Here is a 26,009-nt window from a genome sequence, read left to right as displayed (position 1 = left end):
TAAAGCATTCTCTTCTCTTTCTAAAGTATTCCAGGGTTGCTAGCTATCAGTGTGTAATTGTTTTATCGCAAATTTTTGCTTAGAAACTCAGGTTAATTATTTTCAAATTCTCATTTTTTAATCATTAATTAAACTAAAACACGTCTGTAGCAGTAATTTTACAACAACAGTGTTTGGAGGGGTCGCGTTTCTGTTTAAAAAAAAAAAGGACTTGCATTAAATAGCCTTTTTACATGGCAACACTGCATCAACTTGGTCACATTTTCACACCAATGGATAAATGTTGATGCATACTACACATATACACAGAGATTCACCCGCAGAAAATAAGTTTTCTGGAACTCAATATTGATTTTCTTCATTTTGTACATTTTTTATTTTACGTTTTCGGTACTTTCTTTCGTTATTACACAAAAACGTTACAAAGTTCAACTTCGGTCATGATCTCGAAAATATCTACATAGAACACGCTTATATTTGTTTCGAGTATCAGGTCTTTATCATTCTTGGTTCAAAAGATATAGGCAATCAAACTTTATTTAGGTTGCACAACTTTACGGACACACTGTATAAATAATAAATTGTCACCCAGATGTTTACGCAATTCTTAAATGTTTTGCAGTTTGCATATTTGCGTTACTCACAGACGGACATGTTTTTGTATTATAAATGAGATACGAACTGGACGTACCTTGTTGTGAATGATCAATTACCCCAGCTCTTGATGCTGTTTCATCAAAGTGAAATTACGCAAATCTTTCCCCCGCCGAGGGCTTGTCTTTGTGTAGAATGTCATGAAAGTTATTCACCCGTTTAGGCCTAATGATGTAATAAAAAGATACACTTCATGTTATTTATATATATGCGTGGAAAGATTGTAATGCCAAACCAGGGATCCTTAACACGCGAGTGTGTTTGAAATTAAAGTTAAGAGACATACAGTGTGTTATTATCAGGGCCCGGATCTTGTTGACCTAAAAAATTTTAAAAAGTGACCTATAAAATGACACTAAAATTCCTGTAAAATGACCCTAAAAATCACAAAAATTGACGTAAGTTTGAGAAAACTTACGTTTTCTCAAACTTTTATTTCATTAAACATTGACATTTTTTGGATTTTTAATTAACATTTCTCACTCATATTCAAAAAGTATTGTTTTACTTAGTTGCAGTCCATTGATCATTTCTATTGATCAGTCCATTGTACGGTATTGTAAGTATTGAAAGTGTCAATTCACTCTCGAGTTAAAACTAGGAAGCACTCTTAAATAATAAAACTTAGCAAGTTTAGACTACATGAAAATAATAGATAAAAACCTCTTAATGCATTTTTAGTTATTCACGTGATCACATTCTTTGGTCAATAACCCAAAACTATCTGTTTGGCCACCTACCAACCCCCACCTTTCGTTAACCAGCTACAGTTTAGTTTTCATTAGCTTGTTAAGAATGCAGTTTTTCCACTCAAATAGTCAGGGGGTAAGAAAAGAGATTATTCAACTTCGTCCTTTCCACATCCGTAAACCTGTTCATTTAAAGATTTCCTTATGTAGAAAAAAAGAATAAAAAGACCATAAGTGACCTAAAAGTTACCTTAAAATATTAAAAAATGACCTGAAATTTCAAAACAGCAAAAAGTGACCAAAAGTTGACCCTAAAAAACTATATTTTTAGAACCTAGAGATGATGGATAACGTTTTTATTTGAACTTGCCTTGTCCTATGCGTAACAGAAAAAAGTTGACTTGTCAACGAGATCCGGGCCCTGGTTATTATTTATCCATGTCTACACTTCTTACAGCCATGATTTGATACAGTTTTATCTAAAGTTGATATTTTCAGCAATGATGACTTTCTTTGAAATGTTTAAATTTCTCCAAGTTTTACTGATAATAAAACGTAATCCTAAACTACACTGTAAAATAGGGGACGCGATGGCTGAGTGGTAGAACGCCTATCTGTGGTTGCGTGGGTCCCTGGTTCTATCCCCGACCAAGTAAGTTTGTGAGAACAACACATCGTGTCCATGGGTTTTGTTGGGGTACTTCCGTTCCCTCGCAGTTTCTCATTCCACCAATTCTTCCATCATCATTAACGTGCTTAAGTCATAGTCTCCCTTAGCCTAAATGGACATAAACGTGGGACGTTAAACTGAAGTTTTTATTTTTTTTACTATGAAATCCACGTAGATTACAAAGTTATGCTCCTGAAAAACAAATTAGCTGTGTACTCCATTGAAAAAAAAATCAGTTCTATATCTATTGTTCTAAGCTAAGAACATGTGTTATAAACATTATTTATTCCAAGGTTAGAAGTATTTAAAAATATGACTTTAATTACGTATGCGGCAACACGTAAATGAGAACATTCCACAGGTAAAGATAACTTTTCATATAAAAATATAACTTCAGGATTGTTGATGCTTTTGAACATACTTCTTTTTTCTTTTCTTTCATTTTTAGTTATCGCGTTGTTGTTTTTTTATCTTCACTTGGATGAAAACACTTGATTATATACCTTTCTTTTATTAAAAAAAATATTACACAACTCAAAAGCGTCAACTTTTCAGGACAGCAAATTGGAAGATTGATACTGCTACTGGTTAGCATGGGCGAACAAATGGAACAATTGCTTCTTGGGAGGGGGGGAATGTGTACCTGCCCCTGCAATATTTTCTCACAATCCTCTATTTAGCCTTTAGGACCATTTTCAACATCATATATAAATAACTGTAATTTTTTAGTTGATTTTTCTATTAAAGGAACAAATTCATACTAAAGAAAAATCATCTGTGAATAGGGATAGAATTTTTACTGTGTACGTTAGCTCGAAAGGTAGAATAAATGACATGAAATCTTTCAGTTTAACGTCCTATGATTATGCCCGTTAGGCTAAGGGAGACGGTGATTAAGGTGGATCACCATCCGGAAGTCAGTAGATATTTTAGCTCATTCCCTTAACTACTGCGCAATGAAAAGTTACATATTATAAATATTGTACTATAAGATAGAATAATGTTTCAGCTACAGCACAAGACACTGATTCATTTGGTTGTCTCACTTGATATCGAAAAATGTAACAAATAAAAGAAAACATTTGATTCGTTTTACAATGAGCACCATAGATGGCCATTTTCCATTGGGCTCGCTCGCGCTCGCGCTCACTTCTCTCAACTGAGCTCGCACTCACTCGGGCTCGCGCTCATCTCTCTGGACTGGGCTCGCGCTCACTCGCGCTCGCGCTCACTTCTCCTAACTGGGCTCGCACTCACTCGGGCTCGCGCTCATCTCTCTGGACTGGGCTCGCGCTCACTCGCGCTCGCGCTCATTTCTCCTAACTGGACTCGCACTCACTCGGGCTCGCGCTCATCTCTCTGGACTGGGCTCGCGCTCACTTCTCCTAACTGGGCTCGCACTCACTCGGGCTCGCGATCACTTCTCCCAACTAGGCTCGCGCTCACTCGGGCTCGCGATCACTTCTCCCAACTGGGCTCGCGCTCATTCGCACTCGCGCTCATTTCTCTTAATTAGGCTCGCGCTCACTCGCGCTCGCGATCACTTCCCTCAACTGGGCTCGCGCTCACTCGGGCTCGCCCTTACTTCTCTCGATTGGGTTCGCGCTCACTGGGGCTCGCGCTCACTCGGGCTCGCGCTCAATTATTGAGCCCGAGCCCGGTTGAGCGTGAGTGCCGAGCTCACGAGCGTCGGGCTCGCGAGTTTGTACACCTATGATACAGACACGGACAATGACACGGAGAACCAGTCGTATTAACAAATGCTGAAACAAATCTTCAATTATGCGCTTATTCACCTAAAAATCACCTTCACTAACATGTCTGCTCACTAGGAGCGAATCCCTAGCGTGTACGTTAACATATACTTACGAGAGAATACCTATAACGACGAATGATGTACTCAGCTTTTGAGTACAGTTTCAAAAGTTCATTTCCGTAAGCTGTAAAGGCAGTAATTGCTATGCTATCACAAATTGCTATCACAAATTAATTGCAACTTTTGAGTTGCATACACACAAACTACTAGGGAATGAAGAGCATGTACTAACAAAGAGTACACTTGAAAATGAAATAACATGTTATAACAAAAATTAAAATAAGATGATAATCGATAGAAATGTAGAGGATGAATATGGCATGTCCGAACTTCGCCAAGTATGGTGGAAGAAGCTATTTGTTTACTTCTTCTTGACCAACCGCTAAGAACATTTATAAATCCATATGTGGCTTTGTTATACGCAATTAGTACATTCAAATTCACGAACGATGACAAACTGAAGGGTACGAAGGTACAGTTGCAAGTAACAACCATAGTCATAATAATATAGTTCAACTAAACAACGTTGAAAATAGTGGACAATCAGGTTTAAGTAGAAATGACCAAAACTGAATAGTTTGCATCGATCATTCCGAAGAAATTTGGAGTTATACTGAGCATAGTTTGGGGGGGAAGCGAGCATCCCCGGTGGATATACTTCAGCTGACTTCTTTGGGGGGGAAGAAAATGTGATTGAGGGGGAAATTCCCCCTCATCTCTCCCAGTAATTTGCACCCTACATATATATATATATATATATATATATATATATATATATATATATAGATAGATAGATAGATAGATAGATAGATAATTGGCTTGGGGCAATATAGTGCTAAGCCGCATTTGTAAAACCAAAATCTACCCGTTGCTGTTGACAAATTTGCAAAAATTGAGATTAGATGGCAGTAAATATCGTAAATGGTGTTCTTGCCTTCATTAATTTGTATTGTAGTGCAGCGATAAATTTCGTTGCACAATACGTATAAATGTGGCTTAAAGTTATATTACTCCAAGCCCTTCATAGATATATATATGCCCGTAAAATAGTGTTTCTAATCGAGTCCCACGTCTTGTAAGTCCATTAGGTTATCTTTTCTCTCTCACTTGAAGAAAGACAACTAATTTTTTAACGGTGACTTCCCTCCGGAGCAGCCTCTACTTTTAATTATGTGTTTGCTGTTTGAAGGCATATTGTCCTGTTACAATACAGTAAATATGAACATTTCTTAATTTAAGTCAAATTTAAGAGTATTAAAACTGAATTTTTGAAATTGTGCGTTGATTATAGCCTGTAATTTGTTAAAACAACACCTATCAAAGAAAATTACAAGTTAATGAAAGGTCAAGCAAGATGTTTGTGAATATGAAACTTACATCATAATATCACTTTGAGTAAAGAAGTTATATATGATAAGCATAATGATAATGATAATGATAAGCATAATGTGGTTCTAGTTTTCGATTCATCTTTACATTTCTTTTAGTATATAAATGCCAGTTTTTAAATCGCATAACATAACGGAAAAAATAGTAGCTACATTATATAAAATGAGGTAATTTTACGAACTGCGTTAAAAAAGGAAATACAATTATGTTAAAATATTGAGGTAGTTTGGAATCTCTTGCCTATCAGATGTCAATTAACAGATTAATAATTTCCTTCTATAACAAGCAAGACTTTATTTTACATGAACTAAAGACCAAAATATAAATTCAGATTATGCACTTTCGCAGGAGACCAATCCGACAAGCTTGGAGCCTTATATAAATGACAGCGAGTTGGTACAAATGAAAAATACAACTTACGGTATAAATGTTAATTTTCGACCCATGTTGTGTAGATGCTGGTCGATTACTCGACGAGATGCTGGTTGGTTGCTCAGATGATCCTTGGTCCTCTCCCTTACCTTTTTATATTGTATAAATTTCGTCAGTCAGACCCTGAGGTTCTCCATAACAGCCTTGTTTGTTCACTTAATTACCTTTTACGCTGCGTGACTGCCGGAGAACCTCATTAGTCCACGATAAGTGTGACTGTTTATCCAAAATTCTTTTGTAACCTAATTTAAGTACACATACACATTTTTTTTACATATAATTACTAGAAAACAATGCTAGTTATTTCACTAAACTTTTTTGATATATTCCTTTTTGCAATATGTTGAGCTTTTTTTTTTCTCAACTCATGTCATAGTTTTATTACAGTCCCCCACTGATGAGGAACTGTTCCTGAACATCACCGTAGTGTGTGTCACTCCTTTTTTTTCCTCAACTCATGTCATAGTTTCATTACACAACTGTAGTTGAAAAAAAAAAAAAATTTTGCCAGTGCAAGACCAAGACCAAGACTCGGTGTGTAAGACCAAGACCACCTGGGTCTTGGTCTTAGTCTTGCATTAGCTCATCACTACTCCTCTTCGTTCATGTCATCGTCGCCCTCTTCTGTACCCTACACAGTAGCCTATAAGCGTGGAACGTAAAATTCGAAGATTTAATTTTCTTTTATTTAGAACATACAATGTAACAAGACTAATTAACATATGTAATTTTTATACTTGCGAAAGTCTTCTATTCTGTACTTTCCTCCTAGAGATGTATTTTGGCGAATAATCTTCGCAAGAAATACTCAAAGTTTACATAGAAAAAATAAAACTGGGAGTAGGCGGCTTCAGCCTTTAATCAGGGGTTACTTTCCACCGGTCCAAAATATAGCTTAGAGAGGAAATTATTACTACTGGCACCTCCTACTTTCTAATTTTAGGTAAATATCCTATAAAGGTAGATGTTGGAATTAATTTCTTGTCGGAAAATAAATTGCGAACAATGGCGGATCCGCTTCATTCGCTTCACTCACTTCTTTCTTTCTTTTCTTTTTCCTTTTTTTTTTCTTTTTTATCGCTGGACGTTTTGGGGGGCTTGAAGCTTACACACATAGGAATTACTAACATTATTTAAAAAAAAAAAAAGAAATCCTGAAATTTGGCTAGGCTTCAGCCTGAAATCCCCAAACCCCGTAAACCTTCCAATGATTACGGTTGGATGATATTCTTGGGCACAAAGAGCTACCAAGGGAAATCAGTTCAGGGGATTTTTTTTTCGTTCCTAAGTTGACATTTTTGTTGGATATATGCTAAAAAATCAGAATATGGTTCCTGTGCCGGTCCAGAAAATACACAATTTTCTTTACAAATATCGATAAATCATACTAAGTACTGATACCAGTACCATGATTCTAATATCAATATTTGTAGATTTCATGCAGTTTTGTTTAGGAAGTGAAATGTATAAATACTAAGGGAAAACATTGCACAGAAACATTATGTTCCTATGTTCAACATATTTTTTGTATGTGGTGCAAAGTATCCTGACCTATGATGTTACTTTGCACCAAAGTTTATATTATAGTAATCACGGTCATCGTGAATGTTTACAAATGCACTTGCACGAATGTTTTCCTTATATATCTAGCTATTATATGTTTAAAATATAATGTTCTAAATCATTACGTTTATAAGTTACATGCGATTTTCTTTAAAATTCTTTACATCTGCTGCAAAGTAACCCCGTCTTACGGTACTGGATGATCTTTGTCTTAAACAATATCACCTACTCACGAAGCTGTATACATTTCTTGGAAAAGCAATCAGAACCAACATAATGTTTCTGTGCATTCACTTTACGGTACTCAAAAAAACCTTTTATCTGCAGCAATAACGCCTACAGGTAATCTATTATTGAAATCTAGGCCCTGATCTAGGACGGGCTCCTGGGAGGGAGGGGCAGTGAAAGATTTCTGCGATGGTCTGCCAGTGGGGAGCGGCGAATGACCCTTCGTCCCGTGCTGCAGAGATTTCTTTGAATTTAGTGCAGGTGTCTTCTGTGGTGTGTATTGTATTCAAATTTTAAAAAGTGGATCAAAGAATTTTCCACATAAAAAATATATACCATATAGGCCTATTACAAAGAGTATTATTGCTGGAATTTTAAACGAAATTTACTAAACTAATTTCGTGCAAATTACTAACTCAATCCTTTATATAAATTTTATATCTCTCTTTATTGTTAATAATTATAAGAAACAATATGTTGAAAGTTACTGTTGAAAATAACACTTTTTGAACCTCGTCACCGTTATCACTCTTACAATTTTCTCTACGACACGAGAAATTTTTCGAGTCTCGTGAGCAACACTAGTTCATCGAAGTCTTAGATTTCAAACATCATTTCAGTGCTAAATGATCCGTATATAAAACCTATAAATTATAAAAGTAATTATACGATCACAATGAAGAGCATATAGGAACGCCTAAGATATTCAAATCATTACACAATATACTCCAATAAGAAATATAACTAACTAACTAACTAACTCTATGGCCTATGGAACCCGGAGGTTCAGTGCCGCGTTCACAAAAGCTCTCCACTGACTTCTATCCTTAGCTAATTGGATCCAGTTTCTACTTTGTATTCCTATCTCTGCGAGATCCATCTTAATATTATCCTCCCATCTGCGCCTAGGTCTTCCTAATGGTCGTTTTCCTATGGGTCTACCAGTCAAGACTTTGAAAGCGTTTCTACTTTCTTCCATTCTAGCTACATGACCTGCCCACCTAAGCCTCCTAGACTTGACGACCCTAACAATGTTGGGTAAACCGTATAAACTATGTAGTTCCTCGTTATGAAGCTTCCGCCATTTCCCATTCTCGTTCCTCTTGGGTCCGAATATTCTTCTCAGGATCCTGTTCTCAAATACTTTCAGTCTATGTTCTTCCCTCAGAGTAAGCGACCGTGTTTCGCAACCATACAGAACAACAGGCATGATTATCGTTTTATATATTTTAAGCTTCCCAATAAGAAATATGGTTTAAATATTGTTAAATTACATCCTTCTTAGATTTCTCTCCTGAAGCAGAAGGATTCTGAGAACTATTACATAAGGGAATACATTTTGTACTTAAATTTACAAAACGAAACGAGAAGTGAATCCTCGAGAATCCAGACAAGAAAGAAGTTTTCGAGAATTTATACAAGACGAGACAAGACTTAGGGTTCAGGAGAAGTGGTGTGATCACCAGTGGGAACTGGCAAGCCATCTAATTTAGATTCCAAATTAATATAGAGGTTTCCCTTTCATAAACCTCGTTAAACTTAATCAGTCAACTAAGCTTTATTAAGCTGAACGAATGTAACTTATACGTCCACATGTAAACGTTTATTTACAGATATTTTCTCTCGAAGATGGTTTGAATTATGTTATCCAAATTTAGCGCTATCATAATGATCGTGTATCTGGTTTCAAAATTAACTAGATAAAAAGCCCATTTAAGGGCTGTATGTCAACTTGACATCGATCAACTTGCACCAAATTTACTTAAAGCTGGCCATTTTTCACTTCCATTCTTGGCAATTTGCCGAACAGGTAATTTTGTCACCGAAAATTTTGTCACAGTAATTTCGTCAGTGGTAATTTTTTCACCAAAATATTAGCATATAGGTAATTTCGTCACCGGAAAATTTTACACAGTAATTTTGTCATCGGTAAATTTATCACCACAGCATTAGCATATAGGAAACTTTGTCACGAAATTTTTTCCCCTTTGTTGAAGTAGGTATAAACAAAGTAAACGACCAAAACAGCTTATTTATCTTAATCAAACTTGGAAAATAATTTAGTTGGTGTTATATTGTCATTTTGAATTTATTCCTACATCCATATTAATATATGTATCTGTATACGAAAAACAACGTATCAGTCTCGGTCTTGTTTCGATCAATATTTGCAGCTCCTTCCTGACAAAGCGGTTAGCGTACGTACTTTTGGCGTGGTAGACCCGGGTTCGTTTCCTTGCAGGTTATGTGCTTCGGATCCCACGTTAAGCTATAGTTTGCATCTGATGTGGCCCCGCTGATAATAGTCGCAAGAGCCTGAGCAACAAGAAATTTGTTTGAGATATCCTCGGTACCGAAAACCAACATTAAACCCCAATAAATAAATTCCAACACTTTGCATTACATTATACTTGAATAGCCAGAGCACATGTCTTTGAAGCATGGGGTTCCAGGTTTGAATCTTGGTGGGAGATCATTAAAAAGTAGGGATGGCCAGACGGATCCGGATCTCGGATATCCGGATCCTGTAAGATCCGGATCCGGATCCTATAAGATCCGGATCTCGGATCCGGATCCGAAATTTCGGATCTTGGATCCGGATCCGGATATCCGGTTCCTGGATCCGGATCCGAAATTTCGGATCTTGGATCCGGATCCGGATATCCGGATCTTGGATCCGGATCCGAAGTTTCGGATCTTGGATCCGGATCCGGATATCCGGATCTTGGATCCGGATCCGAAGTTTCGGATCTTGGATCCGGATCCGGAATTTCGGATCTTGGATCCGGATCCGAAGTTTCGGATCTTGGATCCGGAATTTCGAAGTTCAGATTCGGACTCCTGTTTTGAATATTTTAGGCCTTAGATTGAGACCCAGAACTAAAATATCCATATGTATAAAATTTACTAGGTGAATTTTATCTAACTCAGTGGGAAGACAATTCAATTCAAATGAGAAAAGATTACATCAAAATCTCATTTTCACATTTTTCGGGGTTAGACCACTGTTGCGCACACCCCATCCATCATTTAGTCTTTAGTATATCTTTAAACGTACTACAAGTATGCCACTTTCATCTCAAGTCAGTAGTTGTATAGATCTGCCTTTTGTTATACTATATTAATCAAGTTAGGATTAAAATTCGATTGTTTGTGAGACCTATGATAATATTTTCAGAATGAGTTAAAACGTTGAAAAACTGCATAGTAATGCTGCATATTTTCTTTGTGCCACATTGGAAATTAATGTAGTCTATCTGATACAGTCGGCTTTTATGATTAATCCAATGATCTGAACTCCTGCAGTATTACGCTAAAATCATGGATGTCTTTGAATTTTCATCGTTTCTATTTTTTTTTATTACGAGCAAAATAAATATCATAAGCGGTATTTTACATAATACATATAGACGCAGATCAGTCAGTTGATTGCTTAATGTTTATAGCAAAGCTATTACATTTCTAAGACACTGGCGGCCTTAGAACAAAATCCATGGCTTTCCTATAAAATCTTAAATCTCTCTATATAAAAAGGGCAAAGTCCTGAGTGAGTGACAGATCATCGTACAGGCCAAATCGTTTAAGCTACAAATTTGAAATTTGGACAGTTTATAGGCTTTGTGACGTAGGATACCACTAAGGAAGGACTTTGGGAAATTCGACGAGGAAGGGGGAAAATGGGGTGGAAAATATTGATGATTCTTGACGTTAGATACTTCAAATTTGGTATTTGGGTTTCTCATTGAAAATAATTTGATACTTGTTTAAGTGTTTTTTGATATTTAAATTAGAAGGGACAGAGAAGATGTAGAAAGTAAAAGAAGGGGCAGAGAAGATGTAGAAAGTAAAAGAAGGGGTGGTAATTGCAATTATTGCAATTAGTATAATAATATGTCTATATCTCGGAAACTTAAAGGTTTAGAAACATGGAATTTGATATTTGGACTTTTCACTTAAAATAAATAGATACGTATTTCAACGTTTTTTTTTATATGTGCTCCAGAAGGGAAGAAAAAGGGCGAGAAGAAAATTAAGTGGGGATTACAATTATTTTATTAATATGTTCAATCCTTTGAGGTTAGAGACTAGAAATTTGGTATTTATATTTCTCATTGAAAATAATTTGACATGTGTTTCAGTGTTTTTTGACGTTATAGTAAAAAGGAAAAGAAAAGAGATGGAAAAGAAAGAGGGTGGGGATTGTAATTATTATAATAACATGTCGATATCTGGGAACCTCTGAAGGTTAGGAGCATAGAATTTGGTATTTGGACTTTTCATTTGAAATAATTAGGTATGTACTTCAGCGTTTTTTTTTTTTTTTTTTTTTTTTTTTTTTATGTATGTCTTAGAAGGGAAGAAAATTGACGGGGAGAAAAGACTTTTATATCTCGGAATCCTGGAATGTTATAGAAATGAAACTTGTTATTTGAACAAAAATTCGTTATGAAATGAAATCCTTGAGTTTTAAGTCCCACGCTTATCCCGGTTAGGCTAAAGGAGACGGTGATTATAAGAAATAAATGAAATGGTGGAATGAAGAAAGTGGGAGGAAACGGGAAAACCCCGAGAAAGCCCACGAGCACGGTGTTTGTCCAAAACAAAGTCCACACGGCGCGAGCTGGGATCGAACCAGGGACCCCCAGCACCGGAGGTGAACGCTCTATCACTGAGCCACCACGCCCCCTTAAAAATTCGTTATGTTTGCAGGCATATGATGTGCGAGGCCGTAGACCGAGCAAATGTGTGGGCTGGGGGGAAAGCCCCCATGTACTCGCACTGAAATTCGGTATATCTCGGGATACCGGATATTACATACAACTTGATATTTGAACTGAGATTCGGTATGGTTGTAGGTTTACGAGATACGAGGTCATAGGCCGATCAAATGAGATATCAGAGGGTCTAAGGGCAAATCCCCAGACATTTCTTTTTAAATTGATTATGATTAGAGGCTTTTGAGGTGCGAGGCCCTAGTAACGGTGGTCTAGTGGCGAAGCCCCCAACTAGCCGAGGTCTATTAAGTATATAAATGTATTTGCGTAATGACTGGAAATTGCATGTATGCCTGTGGACAAAATTGTATAAGTAGCCACGAGAAATGACAATCCTTTAACATGAAAATTTTAAAAAAGCCACCAAAATGTACTCTTGAATGAGTTGTATATTATGTTTACGCAGGGGCGAATCCAGAACGGACTCTTGGAGGGGCCGGATGGATTCTTAGGGGGCGGTTGGGGATGCTAGTAGTGAAAAATTACTTAGATGATCTGAAATTGCCACAAATTACTACTAAAGTACACTGTTAATGGTGGCGCTGGGTAGGGGTGAACGACTTTTCGCCCTCCCCCTGGATCCGCCTATGTGTTTACATGAATGATATAGCTCCTTATACAACCTATGCAGAGTTAATAGTAGTGGATTACTAATTACAAAGATACGTGTTACTGCTCGAGGCTCCATATGGTATTTTGTATACATTAATACATTGATTTTGATACCTTAATTGCCATTTAGAACTTTATTTCTACTATAATTCTTAATTCTATCTGGAGTGGTACGGTCACAGAGAAACGTATTTTTAAAGAAAGAAAAAAAGTTTATCAAGAGCAAGAAAAAGAAGTTGCTCCTTAATTTGATTTGATCTATATTTTATGAGCTGTTCTATTAGCAATGGCCTAGCCCATCACGACTAGGAAATGGCCTCATTCAGTGACCACAATAACTCAGAAAGAATTAGGAAACTAAGCAGCCTGAGCCTAATGAAGAAGCTTGTGCTTGAGACTGTTTCATCCCAGCATTTGACTAGTGTTACAGAAAACAAAGGACAAATTTTTCCACTAGAATCGAATCTGACAATGAAATTGCTCTCACCAAAGTCGACAGTTTTATTCAATCAAATTTGGAGTAATTGTGACATATTAAGGCACGAAAACCAAATATCAACAGAATGAAGAGAACTCAAGGCTGTCACACGATAACATACCAAAAGTGTCTTAAAATCTTATTTTAAGCATAGGAATGAAAATCACTTTGTCAATAATTTCGAAAATTTTGCTTATTCGGAACACCCTAATTTTCTGACACAGAGTTTCGGATCCGGATCCAAGATCCGTTTTTTCGGATCCGGATCCAAGATCCGGATTTTCGGATCCGGATCCAAGATCCGTTTTTTCGGATCCGGATCCAAGATCCGAAATTTCGGATCCGGATCCAAGATCCGTTTTTTCGGATCCGGATCCAAGATCCGTTTTTTCGGATCCGGATCCAAGATCCGAAATTTCGGATCCGGATCCAAGATCCGGATTTTCGGATCCGGATCCAAGATCCGAAATTTCGGATCCGGATCCAAGATCCGAAATTTCGGATCCGGATCCAGTGTCCGGATATCCGGATACCGGATATCCGGACCCAAGTGGATCCGGATATCCGGATCCAAAAATATCCGGATCTGGCCATCCCTATTAAAAAGTTTCAACTCATAACGGTAGCTTACATTCCATCTTAAACCGTACGGCGACATCTCGTACAGCTTTGATGTTGAAAAGGGACGCTAGATTCCAAGCCAACCAACTATGCAATTTATTTTTTGATATTTTAACAAATACTCTAGTTTAATCTGATAGTTTTCCTTTTCCCATGATCTTGCCTTATACTGAAATTCTAATCTCTACCAATCGCTGCTCTGTTGAGTGAGCTGTCGGCTCGACTCGATAGTGAATGAGCTGTAAGCCGACCCGCTCGAGCCGTTCAGAACCCTAAACCCGAGCCGAGCAGTTTTGAACTTGTTTGGCCGGCGCTCTCTAACTTGTAACGATTTTTGGTTCGAGCCCAAATACTTGCTCCTCCAGAAATCAGACCCAGAACCACGTGAATAATGCCTTCCCTCCTAGACTTCACGACTACCGAAGTCAACAGTCAACTCGCTTTTAGTATTTAGATACAAATCGCCTATCTTTCATGTATATACATGGTGTTGTAATAATAATAATAATAATAATAATAATAATAATAATAATAATAATAATAATAATAATAATAATAATAATAATAATAATAATAATAATAATTTGTAGTAGCAGTAAGTATCATTGATAATAATTATATTGTCAATGTAGGATATCTGAAGAAAGTATTTGAAACTACACACAACATTGGGCTCGATTTGGCTCGACTCGACTCAAATTCGAGTCGAGTTTAGAGCCGAGTTGGAGGAAATTTTTCGATCCGAGTTTTCGAGTCGAGCTCAAATATGTCTGTTTCGAGCCGAGTTGAGTTTCAATGAAAACTCGCTCGAACTCGCTCGTGCCCATTCTTAACTGTCTCTCGTTCACGGTTTTGTTTAGGACTCTCAAGTAAGGCTCGATCGATATGTTGTATCTCGGTCTAGTTTCGATTTACTAAAGTCTGTCTCGTCTCGAAATTTAAAGAGGAGAAACATGATACTTAGAGTAATCTCGGTCTCGGCATCACCATTAGAATATGTTACGTATGTTCAAGTTTAATTCTAGAACGCTTGGAGCAATTTCAACGAAGTTTGATACACATATGACATACAATCACAATAATATTGTAGGGCAAGATATCTCCGGTCTCCCTAGCGGTGGATAGAAGGGTGACGTATAAATAATCGAGAACGACCTACATTCATGTCGAATACACATTTTTAGAGTCGCTATACTGATTGTTGAGAGTCCAGATGACATTTAAGCTCAAGTTTAGTCTAATAGAACAATAGATCTCCGTAGAACCTTATGCTAACTGTTAGAAATGAATAGAACTATTGAACCTACCAGAAATTTTGAAAACAAATAAATTGCACGTCAAATATACATTTCAAATATTTTGAATAAACTTTTATTCTTCCGTGTATACAGTTCAAAGACTAAACCATATTCGATTACCGATTAAAGAGAGGAGAAAAAAAAAAAAAAAAACGAAAAAAATCATAATTTAACGTCAAACCATTAAGGTCTTTCGGCTGAAGGAGGTGAATGATTAATGAAAGTGAATGATGATGAAAAATTAAACTTTGTGCTCTCCTACTCTGAATCAAACCTGGAACCACGTACAACAAAGGAAATACGCGCTAGTCACTACACTAGCAGAGAAAATTGCTTATTGCACTCTTTCGAGTACAAAGGCTATATGACACGGTGACCTTCAATTTAAGGTAGAACCATAAGCACCGCAATACGATCAAATTTCAAGGCTCTCCTCATCAGGACTCCAACCCAGGACACGGTGGAAGGAAGGCGCAAGTGCATGATTGTAAATATTTTGCCGTAATTTAAATGTGTTATACGGAGTATTCATATAGTTTTTGGCCAAGAAGAAGAAAAGAAAAGTTGTAAGCTGTTGTAGTTTTATTCATTGCTTATAGCATTGTTTCAAATTCTTTAGAAATAAATAAATAATAATAAAAATAAAAAACTTCCACTGACATCTAGTTACATAAATCTAGTTTCATACTATCCTTCGATATGGACAACAAACCCATGTGCAAAAATCCTGCTGCTCTGTAACAATAGATAGCAATTTCCAAGAATTGTCTCACTTCCCTCTATGCTCTGTACCTTCAACCATAAAATACAAGCATCATATGATCTCTGCATCTTTCGGAATGATGGGAGAATTTTGAAAACGCTACGTCTCATTCAGAGCTTACGAAGCAGAGATGGGTATTTTTGCTAACTCTCACTCACACTCACCTACCAAAATCTTCCTTTTCAATGCTGCACATGGAATGCGTTTCTTATGTTCTTGTCTCTGAAGCAAATGAGTCCACGTAAGAGCGAAGCGAGTGCGGGCTCGCGATCACACTCACTTCTCTCAACAGTGATCGCGCTCACTTGGGCTCGCGCTCAGTAATCTTAACTGCACTCGCGCTCGGTCGCACTCGCGCTCACTAATCGTAACTGGGCTCGCGCTCACTTCTCTCTACTGGACTCGCGCTCACTCGCGCTCGCGCTCAGTTTTCCCAACAGAGCTCGCGCTCACTTGGGCTCGCGCTCATTTTTTTCAACTGGGCTCGCGCTCACTCGGGCTCACGCTCACTAATCTCAAGTGGGCTCGCGCTCACTCGGGCTCGCGCTCACTTTTTTCAACTGGGCTCGCGCTCACTCGGGCTCGCGCTCACTAATCTCAAGTGGGCTCGCGCTCACTCGGGCTCGCGCTCACTTTTTTCAACTGGGCTCGCGCTCACTCGGGCTCGCGCTCACTAATCTCAAGTAGGCTCGCACTCACTCGGGCTCGCGCTCACTTCTTTCAACTGGGCTCGCGCTCACTCGGGCTCACGCTCACTAATCTCAAGTGGGCTCGCGCTCACTCGGGCTCGCACTCACTTTTTTCAACTGGGCTCGCGCTCGCTTGGGCTCGCGCTCAATTATTGAGCGCGAGCCCGGTTGAGTGCGAGTGCCGAGCTCACGAGCGCCGGGCTCGCGAGTTTGGACACCTATGATGAGCACACAAGATGGCACTTGGTGTTAGATCTTACTAGAAGTGCTCAATTTTATAAAATGTTTATTTGTATGTGTAAAGTATTTTAAAGTAACGATCTTATTAAGAAATAGATATATTGTTTGACCGTTTTTCGTGTCATGCTTCACATTTTATTTAAATATTAATTTACATTTAAGGAAATAGATTTTGAGACAAAATTTGCGCAGAACGCCATAATGCGTTGTTGCCAAATTTGTACTTTTACCGTAGTAGTCACAATAAGAAAATTCCTGGATTCTAGCGTTGCAGTTCGAGAAGCGAGATTGCGGTAAGGGTCGAAAACTAATTTTTCCATTAAGTATCCATGCAAAATTCCACGATTACTCTCTTTATTATCTGGCATCAGTAAATACTCGAAACTATCTGGCAACGCCGCACTGTTCAAGCAGCGTTTCACATAGCAACGAGAACACCTAGTGATTCACCTTAAGGCAAGTGAATGATGATGGAAGAATTGGTGGAATGAGAAAGTGGGAGGAAACGGAGTACACCTAGAAAACTTACGGACACGATGATGTCCACCACAAACTTACTTGGCTGGGGATCAAATCAGGAACCTCACGCACCAGAGGTAAGCGCTCTACCACTGAGCTACCGCGCCTCCTCCCCGAAAGGCAAAACACCCGGAATTAAAATCATCGCCCATCTATAGGCTTTATCGACCTTTATTCAAATGATTACCTCACGCACTGTTAGGTAATTGTGATCTCGGCTTCGAGTTGCTATATGACGACCAGTGGCGTATTTACGATTTTGTTTCGGGAGGGGCTTTGCTAATTTTCGGGGGGGGGGGGTTGCCTGAAAATATGAAAATTCTGCAAGATATTTCATATACTTTACTATAGTAAGTAAGATTTCGGAGGGGGGCTTAAGCCCGGAAGCCCCCCCCCCTAAATACGCCACTGATGACGACTTAGATATTTTGGAGTTGGGCCTGCATTGTGAGATAATGGGATAGATTCTTGAAGTAAAGATGTATCAAAGTAGAAAGCTAGAAATCACAAGGATGAGATCTATTATGCTTATCACACATTACTACTCAGCTTTAAACCCTTTGCCCAGCTATAACTAACACTTCGTGGGCTGTAAAGTTCATTGAGAACTCATTGAGAATTGGACACGTGACAATTGGGCTGTAACACGAGGATGTGCATTGAGAATTGGATATATGACTTTTAGGCTGTAAAAGGAAGAAATTTATCGGGAATTGGACAATTGAATTTTAGGCTGTAAAACGAGGGAGTTAATTGAGAATTGGATGCGACGTTTAGATTATACGAGAACTATCTAGAAAGGCACTCACTTTTTGGCTGAGTGTTGCTAGAGACGAGGCGAGCGCCACCATATTGTGCACAGACTTGCGTTCGTTTAGTGCGCATACCAAGGATGTTTTAAAATAGTGCCCATACGTATCTTCATCATATGAACTCAATGACGCCGAAAAACAAACGAGGATCATCTGAGCCGGCACGTATGATTGGCTACTCTCGTTTCCGCCATGATTGTTGGCTCGAAACATTGCGATCTTAGTGGCGCGAAGTGGGCAGAGTAGCTGTGGTGAAGCTGTGACGTATGGCTTCACGATTTTGTTGTATGGGTAGATCCTCTATTTTATAACATCCTTGGCGCATACAGCTGTGGGCGTTTGAAGTTGGTGTTGCTTCTGCTCTGTTCATGATTTATCGTTAACTTCAGTGCTCCAATTGAAAATTCACCAGTTGCGAAATGAAGTCAATCATGTGATTTTTTATTTTTTTTATTTATTTATTTTGGCGAAAAAAACTAAACCGATTAACATTCATTGGCAACTCTGTGAAGTTTACGGTTAATATGTGATGAGTGAAAGTGGAGTGAGACATTGGCTCCTCATATTTAAAGAAGACCGCACAAACTTTCACAGTGAAGACCGAAGTAGGCGACCGAGGATTGTGACAGATGAACAGGTCAATAAATTCGGACGGAAGATTCCTGAAAATAATCATTTTATGATAACAGAGCTCTCATTTGAGTTTACGAAAATTTCACGAAAATAGGGAAGAGGACTGCATAAAGGTGAGATCCGAAGGTTATTAGACTATCATCGGTTTTGTGCAAGTGGATTCCGGAAGTTTTGACAGGCTCACACAACCAGTCCTTCTTTCAGAAAAAGTGTTCCGGGGGGCAGCGCTGGTACTATTCTATTTATTATTATATTATAGACGCATTATTGTGGTCTCCACCTGGGGGCACTCTCAGAGCTCCGGGGGGGGGGGGGAAGTCCCCCCCCCAAAAAAAACGTCTGGAAGAAACACTGCAGACAACTCGGACATACTATCGCATACTATCGAGGAATAATTACCAAAAATTGGAATGCCCACAGACTTAACATTGGAAAAACATTTGGCGCACAAATTCTCATTGTAAACAATGGAAAATAGAATTTTCAGCCGTAGTACCCGGCTATTTGATAGCGTTTGCAAAGCGTATTTATTGCTCATGCGTACGCTTGCAATATGCTGACCATGTATTTAAATGTAGATGGCTAATCACAAACGCGAAAGCAATAAAAACGTGGAGAAAACGTCAGCTCGAGCATTTCGGAACAATAGAACACCTGCTGTTTAAAAGATGTCTAAAGGAAGGACAAAAAGGAAAGACGTGTTGCCAGGCAAGGGAATTTTAGAAAGAAACAGCTGCTTGGAAGATGCTTGGTGCAGAGTATTGGAACTCTGTTAGTATAGACCTGGATCTGGCAAAAAGACCCGGAAACCCTTATTGGCTCACAGTATGATTTGTAACTCTGGTAAAACTAAAATTACCGAGTAGCCACTTTGACCGCGTTCCCTGCGGGGGGTAACGCATTCTCAAATAGCCATACGCTTAGAAATAGGACAAAGTCCTTTTTGTTTTGTTCTGCGAACACAATTTTTCAAAGTCATTATGGTTTTTGCTGATATGCCAAATTCAGTTATTTGCATGTCGTGTTCGTTCACGAAAACAATTGATGCGTTAAAAAATTCTATGAATAACCAATAAACGTCGATCGCTTCGCTTCATATTTTCAGTTATAGCGTACATTGTGTACAATAGTTTTCTTGATCCCTGTTAACAATAATTCTGCTTCCGAAGTGTTTTTTACACTTTCAGGGTCGCTTTCTTCTTTTTTCTTTTCTTTTTGTGAAGCGTAATTGGTAAAAATGCGTTTGTCTTTCCTCCACGTGTTATGTGCTAAGAAAACAGCAATTAGAAAGTCGGCTTATTTGGATTGGCCGTTCCACCTATTTAGTTCAATAAGTGACCTTGAACTGGTCATAACATATAAAGCGTTAATTACTAAAACTAATTATCATGTGTGCATTAGAACTGAACTACTCCCTACGAACGAAATATTGATACTTCTCCAAGTTATGTATGGGTACGAATGTGATAAATGTAGCGGAGTTGCGTTTTCAGTACTCCAAGAAAATTGCTATAGCCATGTGAATGCAGTGTTGCCAAATGTATCTTTAAGCATATCTCATAAATGCAAAATGTTGCTTGTGTTCTGATTGGAGTCTCTGGAAGAGCGAGTTATTTATAATAAAATTGAAAATGTACAGAATGAAGAAATGGGATTTCAAAATTTAATTTCCAGAAATGAAAACTTTTGTTGTGGATCCTTCCCAAACAGGGGCGCACTACTGGGGGGCTCCATTGTGCCATACCCCCCAGATAAACTTCCTAACTCAATATAACTATACTTGCGTAACAGGGAAATGATTGATGTAGCATGAAAATTTGATCTTACACTTATTCTGCATTCTTTTTCTTACAAAAGAATTTAATTCTATCATTTTTTCACCCTGAAAATATAGATGGAAGTATTTTACAATTACTTATTGTCTTCTCAGTGCAGAATAATTCCCCTTCAATACTACATACACGTAGTGGCTTATAATATTGGATGCCCTTCTGCCTCAAAACTTGGACACATTCCAAGAGAAAAATTCTGGCTGGGCGCCTGTTCCAACAGTCCAGTCTCCATTTTCTTTTCCAGACTTCCCTTCGAAATGTTTCAGATACCAAAGTATTCTTCAATATTGTTAACGTGTAACGCGAAATAAATAAATAATGTTCGAAAATGAAAACAACCGGTATATTTTATTGAGCAGTAGAAAGAGTGATATACATGTGTATAAATTGTCATGAGTAGTTTTTGAAAAAAAAAGTGGTGGAGGAAAACTGCTTTGTTTGAGAACTTAACAAATGATGTACGAGGGGCATTCCTCTTCTTCTCGTGAAACTACTGAAATATAAACATACCCACCTCCTTCCCCGCTTTCTCCTTCTGGGAAGAAGAAAAGTAGGAAGAAGAGCAGCGAGAGAAGAAGAGGAAAAGAGAGGACCTCTTTCACCCTCTCTCTTTTCGGCTGGAAGAAGAGAGAGAGAGAGAGAGAGAGAGAGAAGGATATAATATAATATTTCTTTCTTTTCTCTTCCCTCATCTTGAGAAAGAAAGATGATGCAATCTCAACTCCTCCTTTTCTATCTCCCTTTCTCCCCCTCCTCCTCTTCTTCTCTATCTCCTAATAAAAGAAAGAAAATAAAGGAAAGAAGAAAGACTTTTCCTCTTTCTTTCTTTCTTTCTTTTGTTACAAAACAAAAGAAGAACTATGTATAGCGGAGTGACGAACATTGCAGGCACTTTGCTTTAATCTGAGTGGCAAAACCTTATTGCATGCTGGCTAACTTCAAAGGCCTGTAGAACCGCAATGAGGTGTATTCAAATATGGGTTTGTAAGAAAGAAGAAGAAGATAAAACTTCCATTGGCTATCAACTATCACTCCTCCAAACTTTCCGCAAACTCATCTCAACATCTACTTATATACTGTATTAAAATGCAATTTACTCCCTTTGTGAGTCCTCCCTTCCTTCACTTGTGTTCGTAAAGGGACGTGTACAGATATAGTAAGGAAGTAGGAAGGAGATTTATGCTCATATTCGAGTGACATGCAGGTTCAGCTAATTTCAATAATAATAATAATAATAAAGTCAGGGCAACAGATGTAGATTACTACGATTATGGATAAACTGAATGTTTGAGGTGCACTTAACGCAGTAATTGTGTGTGAGGAAGCGTGCATATCTGGTTTCAGAAATATACGCACGTTTGTTTTGTGTAAGGGCTGGATTTGGGAGGTGTATCGGTGCACGTGCACCAACTTTGTTGTAAATATCCACTATTTAAAATGAGAAACTAGCAGTGAAAATACCAACACTTTCATAAGGATTCTGTACGATAGAAGTATCCATCATATTTCAAGTGACCATGATTAAAGAAATGCTTGATTTAAACCGGCAAGCTAATTATACGCTGAAAATTATACCAATACAAAGCAGACGGGGCTCAGATAGGCAAGCGTTGGCTTTGCATTCAGAAAGTCATGGGTTCGATTCCCAGGACCAGACACTGAACATTTCCAGGGTTATTCCTCATTCACATCATATATGCTTAAAGGTATTTTAAAAATTAAATTTAATTCAAATGTAGTGGGAGTTATTGGTGCACCCCCATCAGAAAATTCTGGATCCGACTCCGTAATATATATATATAATCAGCATTGAGAGAGAAGGAAAGAAGGTAAGTGTTTGTTCTCTGATTAAACTGGAGACAATATGTCAGATTGCATATTTAACAAACAGATGTCAAATTAATACAGGGATTAAGGTCACATGTTTGTCTGAGCCTTAGTATCTTCTTTCTTTCATTCAGTTGTCAGACGTCTTCGACCTATCTGCGACTTTAATTTAAAACAGGTCGAAAAAACATTCGTTAATATATATTTTTTTTTTTTTTCATGCATTCGTCTCTACAGGGATTTCCTTGCTTCCCTCTCCTTTCTTAAATGTCGAAATCTTGACGCAGTGACAAGATGAGAATTGACATTTTGACACTTCAAGACTGACAGCTATTATTGAACCATTTAACATACACCTCTGGAACCACAGCTGTGCAGTTAATAATAGATTGATTGCCTCGTAAAAACAAAGAATAATAGCTGTCAATCTATTATCAGTTCGTGATTTTCTTTTTGAAAGACAACCCCATAACAGTTTTTATTTTAGCAATTTCTAGGGTTATTATTAACATATTGTTTCTGCATGCTTCGATGCTGTCAACCAGACGTTTAAAATTTATGATGTAGATATACAGTACATATTTTAAAATGCTGATTTTATACCACAATGGCGTTCTGTTAAAAAATGTTATTTCTAAAAATACTTTCTCTTATTTGATAAGATAATAGCGTAGTTAGTTAGCTTTTTTTATTTCGATATCTGTTTAGATTTATTAACATTATTTTAAGGCGTGTGCGTGGGTTTTCTCGGGGTCGTCCCGTTTCCTCCCACTTTCTTCGTTCCATCATTTCATTAATTTCTCATCATCACAGTCTTCTTTAGCCTACCTGGCATAACCCTGGGACGTAAAACTGAAAGATTTTTTTTAGGGTGCTATTCCATATTAAAAATAATGAAATACGATATATTAGGTTTGTGCAAACGAAATGAAATGTCCGCCGAGGTGAATCATTTCTAAAGGCCAGAAACAATACAGGGTGAGTCAAAAGTCCTTGGACACCTGCATAAGTTTGAAAATCGACGGGAAAAGTAAAAAGTGATGATGGGAACAGAGGTTTGATGAGGGGTCGCAACTTTTGGAGTGTATGTCATTCATAGCCGCCATCTTAAAATCCGCCATCTTTGGTTCAAGTCAATTTTTTTAATGGGAAGAGGGGGTGTATGACACATCAAATAGCACTAGCTTGAGCTCAGGAATTTAGTGGTATAATTTGTTTTTTTTTTTTTTCTATCTTGTACAGTTTAGAAGTTATTAATGTTCAAAGGTGGGAAATTACCTTGATACTGATCCAGTTCTCTCTCTGTTCTCATCAAACCTCTGTTCCCATCATCACTTTTTACTTTTCCCGTCGATTTTCAAATTTATGCAGGTGTCCAAGGACTTTTGACTCAGCCTGTATTACCAGATTGGACTATAAGTAGTGTATTGGGCGACTTTTTTTTAAGTGTCCTCGCTACCTAAATTTCAAATTGGGCGACACTACATTTTGGGCTACTTTTAATCATCTCCAGGCTATAACTCTTTAACAATGCGCTGCTACCTTATTTTCTTATATGAAATCACCAAATTATTAATTTTATATAATACAATAATAGTTTTGTTGAATATTCTATTCACAATGAAGAATAGTTTGAGTAAAACTATCCTGCTCGATACTAGTTCAGTTCTTCTTTTACTTTTTAATCTCCAGATCTGACGGTACACTTTTGTTGAGTTTGCGCTGTTGTTTCCTTTGCCTTTGATTTTTTTATACATACAAAAAAATGAATATGATAATCATCAAGCCTTTTAAATAGACTGCTTATGAAATTAAATGAAATCAAAATTAAATAAAATGTATATACATTAATTGTTACAGTACTGCAGTATCTCTGACCTTGTTGGTGTCTCAGCTAATGCCTAGGTCTAAAAAGTTGAACGGATGTGTGTAAACGTGAACATTGCAAATGTAACTGTTTCCCTGTATTATTTATATTAACACAATCTCTGTGGGACAAGCAAATTATTTCATTCGATGGGACTTTTGACTTTGCTATCTCCTTTTTTTTTTTTTTGTTTATTTTTGTTATAATCAACCGTTTGTGAATTAGAAACACTGGACGTTTTATGTGAAACGTGGTGTATATATATATATATATATATATATATATATATATATATATATATATATATATATATATATATATAATATTATAATATATGGGTCTATATATAATATCAAATTCCTCTATATATCCCTCCACGTTTTTTTAGAAATCAAAAATAGAAGCAGCAACTTAAAAACGCTAATACTCATTAATTATTTTCAGATTTTGACACTTTTACTTTTCACACGTAGTACATCGTGTATCTGATAGTAAAAATCTTTCAGGGTAACGTTCGACCATTATGCGCGTTAGGCTAAGACAGACGGATGATTAAGACAAGTGAATGGTGATGGAAGATTTGACGGAATGATAATGTGGGAGGAAACGGAAGCACCCCGAGAAAAGCCACGGACATGATATTGTCCGCCATAAGTATCTGATAATATGTCACTATACCATATACAAGTTTTAAATTGAATAGAAACAGCAGTAAACGGGGACATTTCAGAAGAAATGACCATATTTCATTGAAGGGAGGGGGCCGCGGTGGCTCAGTGGTACAGCGTTCACTTCTGGTGCATGGGATCACGGGTTCAAGCCCTCCTCCTGCCAAGTGAACTTTGTGGTGGACAAACACCGTGTGCGTGGATTTCCTCGGTATTCTCCCGTTTCCTCCCACTTTCTTCATTCCACCGTTTCATTCATTTCTTATAATCACCGCCTCCTTTAGTCTAACCGGCATAAACGTGGGACGTAAAACTTAAAAAAAAAATCATTTTTCGTTGTAGGGAAGGAAGAAAACGTCTTCCGATGTTTAAGCAGAATATCTCTCTGTTTCCGCGTTAGACAAGTTCTGGTTAATATATGTTTGAACATATGAAAACGGATATACTGTACATAGGAAAATTTACAGAATCATGAATTTTCCTAGAAAGCAGAGAGTTTCCAACTAAGTACAGTTTTCGTTTCGTACATGTTTCAATGTATTCTGCTTTAGAGTAACAAATCCTTATAAAATGATACTTTTCCAGCTAAAGATGTTTTTCCGACGAATGTCTTGCTTACGTTGTATACCGTACTGAGTTGTTCACCACTAAATATATCCTTTTTTCCGTAACATCTATTTCCTGAAACAACCGCGTTATCTCTTATCAGAGGAAGTTATCGTTTCACGTGTCATAATAACATAATTTCATTTAATTGAAGCATTAAATTGTTACTTTCTGCATTTTTTTGGTACCGGGAGTCCAAACCGATATTAATATTGGAAATTAATAGTTAAAAAGAAGAATACCTTTGAATCAAATGTTTTAAATGAAGATTTTATCTGCTGAATTTCACTTCTCGAACTTCAACGAATTGTCAAATCGGATGATATTT

General features: G+C 37.6%; 2 protein-coding genes across 3 annotated transcripts in view; one reads left to right on the top strand and one right to left on the bottom strand.

Annotated features, from left to right (window-relative positions):
- Positions 1–5,838, bottom strand: part of LOC145692792 (uncharacterized) — a 117,792-nt gene extending 111,954 nt beyond the window's left edge. The window contains exon 1 of the mRNA XM_081768270.1: positions 5,639–5,838. The gene's annotated coding sequence lies outside the window, so the exon portion shown is untranslated. The remainder of the gene's footprint in view (positions 1–5,638) is intronic.
- The window catches only part of LOC145692790 (uncharacterized), a 163,485-nt gene that overhangs the window by 80,513 nt on the left and 56,963 nt on the right, over positions 1–26,009 (top strand). The gene's annotated exons all lie outside the window — the stretch shown is intronic.

Source organism: Thermobia domestica, chromosome 8 (genome assembly GCF_964235325.1).
Source record: "Thermobia domestica chromosome 8, izTheDome1.hap1.1, whole genome shotgun sequence".
NCBI lineage: Eukaryota > Metazoa > Arthropoda > Insecta > Zygentoma > Lepismatidae > Thermobia > Thermobia domestica.
Note: the sequence above shows the minus strand (reverse complement) of the source record. Positions and strands in the feature narration are given on the sequence as shown.